Source organism: Triticum dicoccoides, chromosome 6B, assembly GCF_002162155.2.
Source record: "Triticum dicoccoides isolate Atlit2015 ecotype Zavitan chromosome 6B, WEW_v2.0, whole genome shotgun sequence".
In the NCBI taxonomy this organism is placed as follows: domain Eukaryota; kingdom Viridiplantae; phylum Streptophyta; class Magnoliopsida; order Poales; family Poaceae; genus Triticum; species Triticum dicoccoides.
Window position 1 is genome coordinate 721,848,961 of NC_041391.1, and position 7,479 is coordinate 721,856,439.

The 7,479-nt window shown below is 43.0% G+C and overlaps 1 pseudogene; it reads right to left on the minus strand.

Annotated features, from left to right (window-relative positions):
* Positions 1-2,966: 2,966 nt before the first annotated feature.
* On the minus strand, positions 2,967-3,811 carry LOC119321684 (annotated as a pseudogene).
* Between the last annotated feature and the right edge of the window lie 3,668 nt (positions 3,812-7,479).

Below are 7,479 nucleotides of genomic sequence, written 5' to 3' on the forward strand. Positions count from 1 at the left end.
CGTCAGCACGACGGCGTGGTGACGATGATGATGTTCTACCGGCGCAGGGCTTCGCCTAAACTCCGCGACGATATGACCGAGGTGGAATATGGTGGAGGAGGGCACCGCACACGGCTAAGGAACGATCCGTAGATCAACTTGTGTTGTTGTGCCTAGAGGTGCCCCCTGCCCCCGTATATAAAGGAGCAAGGGGGGAGGGGCGGCCGGCCTAGGAGGGGCGCGCCAAGGGGAGTCCTACTCCCACCAGGAGTAGGACTCCCTCATTCCTTGTTGGAGTAGGAGAAGGGGGAAAAGAGGGGGAGAGGAGGAAGGAAAGGGGGGCCGCACCCCTTGTCCAATTTGGACCAGAGGGGGGCTGCGCGCCTCCTTCCTTTCGGCCTCTCTCCTCTATTCCCGTATGGCCCAATAAGGCCCATATACTCCCCGGCGAGTTCCCGTAACTCTCCGGTACTCCGAAAAATACCCGAATCACTCGGAACCTTTCCGAACTCCGAATATAGTCATCCAATATATCGATCTTTACGTCTCGACCATTTTGAGACTCCTCGTCATGTCCCCGATCTCATCCGGGACTCCGAACTCCTTCGGTACATCAAAACTCATAAACTCATAATATAACTGTCATCGAAACCTTAAGCGTGCGGACCCTACGGGTTCGAGAACTATGTAGACATGACCTAGAACTATTCTCGGTGAATAACCAATAGCGGAACCTGGATGCCCATATTGTTTCCTACATATTCTACGAAGATCTTTATCGGTCAAACCGCATAACAACATACGTTGTTCCCTTTGTCATCGGTATGTTACCTGCCCGAGATTTGATCGTCGGTATCCAATACCTAGTTCAATATCGTTACCGGCAAGTCTCTTTACTCGTTCCGTAATGCATCATCCCGTAACCAACTCATTTGGTCACATTGCTTGCAAGGCTTATAATGATGTGCATTATCGAGAGGGCCCAGAGATACCTCTCCGACAATCGGAGTGACAAAACCTAATCTCAAAATACGCCAACCCAACATGTACCTTTGGAGACACCTGTAGTACTCCTTTATAATTACCCAGTTACGTTGTGACGTTTGGTAGCACCCAAAGTGTTCCTCCGGTAAACGGGAGTTGCATAATCTCATAGTTACAGGAACATGTATAAGTCATGAAGAAAGCAATAGCAACATACTAAATGATCAAGTGCTAGGCTAACGGAATGGGTCATGTCAATCACATCATTCTCCTAATGATGTGATCCCGTTAATCAAATGACAACTCTTTTGTCCATGGCTAGGAAACTTAACCATCTTTGATTCAACGAGCTAGTCAAGTAGAGGCATACTAGTGACACTATGTTTGTCTATGTATTCACACATGTATTATGTTTCCGGTTAATACAATTCTAGCATGAATAATAAACATTTATCATGATATAAGGAAATAAATAATAACTTTATTATTGCCTCTAGGGCATATTTCCTTCACAACCCACCTGCTATGGAACTAAGGGAGGAAGGAAAAAGAACATTGCCCCTGAAGGCTCGAGACGCACAAACAGGAAGCTGAGTTCGGGAAAGGTGGTTGTCTCCTTGACGCACACCATAGTGCCCATCTTTTCTATTCTAATGTCTTGTTCCTTGGACAGGTATTTGATCTCAGGCTTTCTTAAGTGGTCCGTACTAACAAATGAAATGCGCAGAAGGAGATACTTATGTTGTCCTGTTGTTGCAGACACCTTGTGCTTTGTGCAGACCATCAATGCCTTTTCCTCCTGTTCGGCCAGGAGATGAATGCTTTCTAAACATTGGTAATAACAATGAGATCAGAGAGTACTACTCTATTCATTGCTCTTCTAAATCTTGTGAGTGCAAGATATGTAGGGATCCAAGGATATTTATTGAGACCACTTCTCCCTTTTGACGAGCAAGCACTGTTTTATAGGTTATTGGCCACAATAATCTCATAATGGTGTCCTGCTATGTAGAACATGATTGCAGAGAGCAACATAATATATTTCCAAATGATACTTTATTTGGTGCCTATGTTATTGTTGAAGTGAGTAATCATTTGTCACCTGAAATTGCAAGGCATGCAAAGTGTTACTTGAAACCCCATGGCCTACTCGCCATCGTCAACTTCCTCTTTGCGCTCGCCATCAACGCTCCCATGGGCGGAGCCACAAGGGGATTGTTTATCTTGTCTTCAGTGCAGAACATTTGTTTATTAATGCATGAGAAGAATCCTTGTTACTACCTTGAACCTGTTTTATAATCCATATTGTTATGCACTAGCGCGTGTGCATGTGAAATAGATGGATTATGGTCCCGTACCCAATAAGATGGATATGTGTGTGTGTTAGAGAGAGAGAGAGGGAGAGGGGGAGAGAGAGTGAGGAGGAGGGAGGGAGAGAGTGTGTGTGAGAATTTGATGGTAAAAAAGGTCGTCAATGTCACTTGATATGTATGAGAATATTAAATGTAATATTAACATAATTGATATTGAACTCTTAAATTTAATGTGGCCCCATTGCAACGCACGGGTGCTCCCATGACCATTCTTTGTGTCATGCGGTGAGCGAGTGAATTGCTTTTTTTAAGATAAGAAGAAAAAATAGGTCATTTGCTTTTTTTAAGGGAAAATAGACTGTTTGCTATGAGAGAATGTCACTTACTTTTTTTACATAGTGAAAATTATCACAAAACCTAGCAAGTCATTTCTGAAGAATAATTACCAACAAGTGATTTACAAGTAAGCCTAGATGTTATTAAAATTGGGATGCAACTCATTCTACTAAAAGCATGATGCCACTCACTCTGACTAAAGACGGTCATATGCTTGCATCTAGCAGGAGTCCAATGAATATATAACGTATATGAGCTTTTTTTAATATATGTTTACTTTCGTAGGTCGGAGAAAAAACCCAATGGCTTTGGATGATGCTTTGAAAATGTTGACCTATAAAGTTACTAATGTAATTACGTTGGACCAGCTAAACTATAAGACAAGTAAGCTTCTCCAGACCATACAAATGCACGGCAAGCCCATGCGAAGGGTTTGGTTAAAATATGCTAAATTCCGCCAAATACACAAATAAAACCCAACCATACATGCCCACCAATTGTATCTTCTAAATCATCTACACTAACAATCCACCCTTCTCCACCAAAAGGAGATTTTAGTAAATAACCAAATATAACACTGGGACTAAGGGTCAAATTGGTAAGTTTTCTTACATCTCCCCCCGAGGGGCCCAGGTATCATATACACCGCCAAAATAAAGATCTTTGAGTACTAGAAGAAAAGCACCTAGACCTTACAAAATTGAGTGAATACCCAAAATTGTAGTCATTTTATTTCTATCTTTCCAGACATAACCAAAGAATGGAAAAGATTCCTCAAGAGTCTTGGGTCCCAGAAGCGCGTGATAAATGCCACTGAAGCCTAAGACTGCGGAGGAAATTAGGTGAAGTACGCCAGATACAAAGTACGGAAAAGTATCTAGAACTTCCCCTTGGCCCTACTCCCAACCTAGAGTAGCTAAGTGTGGAAGTAAAATCAACCCTGTTCATACATGGGCTTTTCTGGTATGAAATGGGCCACTTCAAATAGGTTCATTGCTCCGGCCCAGAATACGATTAATCCAGCATGGGCTACATGAGCTCCAAGTAGTTTACCGTACAAATTGATAAGTCTGGCATTCCCAGCCCACCAAGCAAAGCCGGTGGTTTCTTGGTCACGACCAGCTAAAACGAAAGTTCCATTAAAGAGTGTTTCCACGTGGTAGAACCTCCTCAGGGAATATAAGATTTTCATGAGGCTGATCTTTTTATTGTTTATATGGCTATGTTCTATTTGTAGGAGTAAAATAAGGATTAGGCTGTGGAGAGATGGTGAGTGGTTGATAGCTCCGGTCTTGAAAACCGGTATAGTTCTAGGAACTATCGAGGGTTCGAATCCCTCTCTCTCCTTTTGCTTATTGAATACGTTTGTTTCTTTCATTATTATTTTCCGTCCCTTATCTTTCTTTCATAAAAAGTAATGAATGCCTCAACTAGATGGAATAACCGAGCCGGAACAGAAAAAAAGTAAAAAAAGTATAAATAAGAATATCTTAGTTAAGAGGGTTCATGTAAAGAACATGTTCCAAATCACGATCGATTCCCTTTTCAAAACTTGCTGCAGCAGCTCGGGCTCTTCCTGCATGCCATAAATGGCCCACAAAAAAAGAAGAATCCTAGAACAAAATGAGAAGTTGGTAACCAACTTGGGAGAGACATAATTAACTGCATTGATCTCGGTAGCTACGCCACCCACGGAATTTAAAGAGCCTAAAGGATTCGTGATGGCAGTATTGCCAACATTGACCTCATCGAGTCCACCAAGATTAATAAGCCTGGGATCAAGGATGCAGGTCCCTATCACATTCAGGCACATATATCCTCATATGCAGTCTGATATATTCAATGGTAGATCCACCAAGTATACCATCAAGGTTAAGATCAACATGAATAACTCCATTGTGTAGGGCTAATAACTTCAGGTTCGGTGGGAAGGAAACAATTGTGTAGAATGCCCTATCGTTTGATGTGATATATGCCCAAGAGATTAGGAGTCCTTGATTGTAATATGTGCCAATTCTTAAAGAAAGCAAGGAGTGAAGTAGAAGCTTCACCATTTGAGCACCAAGGACGTATCATTGACTACAATGTTCATCAGGTTGCTTAGAAGAGATATGAGCAAAAGTATTATCATTTGTAAATATTCTTTTCAAGTGAGATGAGCAGCAGTACCAAGATAGATAACAATGTTAAAGTATCTTTAGATTGTTTTCATTTGTTTGATAGAGCTGGCATTTATTTGGATATGATTTTCCATGGTGGGGAGAGATGGCGACAGCGCGGGTTGTGTAGGTTGGGGGAATGAGATATGAGTGTGAGCAATGTGTTGTGGGCTGAGAGAGTGAATTGCCCTTTTTAGATAAGAAGAAAAGGAGTTGTTGATTGCTTTTTTAAGGGAAAAGTCACTGTTTGCTTTGAAAGAAATGTCACACATTTTTTATACAGTGAATAATAGCTAACCGATGAATATATCTTTACTTTTTTGGTCAGAGTTTAAAACTGATGGCTTCGGATGATGCTTTGATGGATTGGACTGAGACCTCGTCGAGTTTTACACAATCAGAAGAGGTGCATACAAATAATTGTTATTTTTTGTATATATTTTGCACATGATAACACAAAAGGTATATTTCTACATATATGTTTATTATTGTAGGGGATGAGAGAGATAAAGATGGAATATGTCGATGTTTAAAAACATCGACAAGGGTCTCCATGCGATGTCATTGAAAGGCGCAAAAATATCATCAAGTTTTATACACCAACATGAAAAAAAATTAAAGGCCCGTGGCAACGCACGGGCATTGTACTAGTTGCTGTAGTTTTGGGCATCCTTTCACTTTCCTGTGGGGTTGAGTCGTGTTGCCGGTGATAGGGTTGGGTTGGAGTAAGGCATTGAAATTAATTTTCGTGATGGGTCTAATGATAAAAATTTGGTATGGCGGAACTTGCACATGTTTTGATTTACGGAAGAGTAATTTTTTTTTGCATGGTAATACGTGTCTCATTTATATCATAAGTATCATAGTACAAGTCACGTAACCGACCTGGAAAAACTGAAAAGACAGTAGAAAGCTAACCTTTGCACAAAGGAACAACAACCAAGAAGTAAAATTACAATCAAGATTGAAGAAACCTCTGAACTTGACACCAACACCCGTCACCTGCCTCTGGAACCACGACAGTAGCCACCAAAGGGAAAACTGACGGATCACCTTCACACCCGAGCTCGTAGTGGCTCCATCGCTAACATGCAGCTTTGCGGACCTCCAAGGCGGCTCACCAAAGGTAAAACCATTACCGTTGAACGAATCAGACCGGGGCAGCACCCCGGACACGCCATCAAACTCCAGATCTGGCACCCCCACACGACTAGAACGCCGAAGGAGAAAAAACCACATCTGTCATCCACGAACCGCGAACCCAGCACACGAGCCACCATCTTCCAGATGCCGCCGATGCAGACCACAATCTGCATCCGCTCCTGGACTACCTCCCAAGCTCCGCGCCGGCGCTGGAGCAAACGCCGTCGCAACGGCGGAGCCCGAGGACACAGGTCCACCACAAGGATGTCGCCGCCGCCACGCAATCCCTGCTTGAACAGACTGATTGCCAAATTCATCTCCAACCATAGGACTGATCGCCTTGTTGGAATAGGATCCGAAGAAACTTTATTCAGCGCCGCCATCGCCGCCGCCGAAGCCAAGACGATGAACGGCCTAAAATCCTAATCTACAAGAGAGAAAACGATCCACGCGCATGGATCCGGCGACCCCCCTCACCACCAACGACCGAGGCCGCCGGCGGAGGGGAGCCGCCGGACGGCGGCGGCGGGAAAGACTCCTGGCGGCGAGGTCGCCTTTTCTTTCTTCTGGCGGAAGAAAGAAACGCCCTGTTCCCCAAGAAAGAAACGCCCTACGGAAGAGTAATTAATTAGAAGGGATCAAAGACAGCAGCAGTGATGGATGGATGCCGTGGCGGTCAATTAATAACCGATTAAAAGGGATTAAATTAAGGAGATGTCGATGGATGAATGGTCGGATGAAAAAATGAATGGTGCAAATGATTCGTGCGGATGCGGTCTTTGTCTTTGTCACTCTCGCGGGACAAGCACATCTGAGCTAAAACATATTAAATAATAGTACAATTTATCTATTTACTTTCAAAATTATTACGCTGATTATTTTTAAAACTAATACATGGACAGTCATCTGGTGACCGACTGGATAGCCGATTAGTACCCTATCGGCTAATAGCAGGCCGATTAGTACCCTATCTGCTAACAGCGGGCCGATTGGGCTCCACTTATGCCAATTAGTTTGGACTCAACAGTTAGACGACAGGAGCCCAATCGGCCTGCTGTTAGCCAATAGGGTACTAATCGGCATGTATATTATTTAAAAAATAATGGGCGTAATATTTCTGAAAATTAATAGAAAATGTATTATTTTAAAACAAATTAGCCACATCTGACATCTTCGCACCATCTCTGGCTACATATTTTTTTTTGAACATCAGTACAGACACAAGGCACCTCATCGTCGACGGGAACATCTACTCCTACTGAATGCGCATCGCCGGAAATCCTGAAATAAATCTAGGAATAAATGCGAGCACCAGGATTTGAACCCTGGTGGGCTGGGATACCACAGTCCCTCCAACCATTCAACCATAGGTTGGTTCGCCTTTGGCTACGTACTTTTTTTTTGCGTGGTAATACCTGTCTCATTTCTAAGATGAAATCAAGTTATAAGGCACGTACACACCAACCTTACAGGCCTGAAAAGATAGAATAAACCTATGCAAAAGACCAGCACCTATCTCCCTCCTTCAACACCACCGAAACGACCACCAAAGGGATGTACGTATA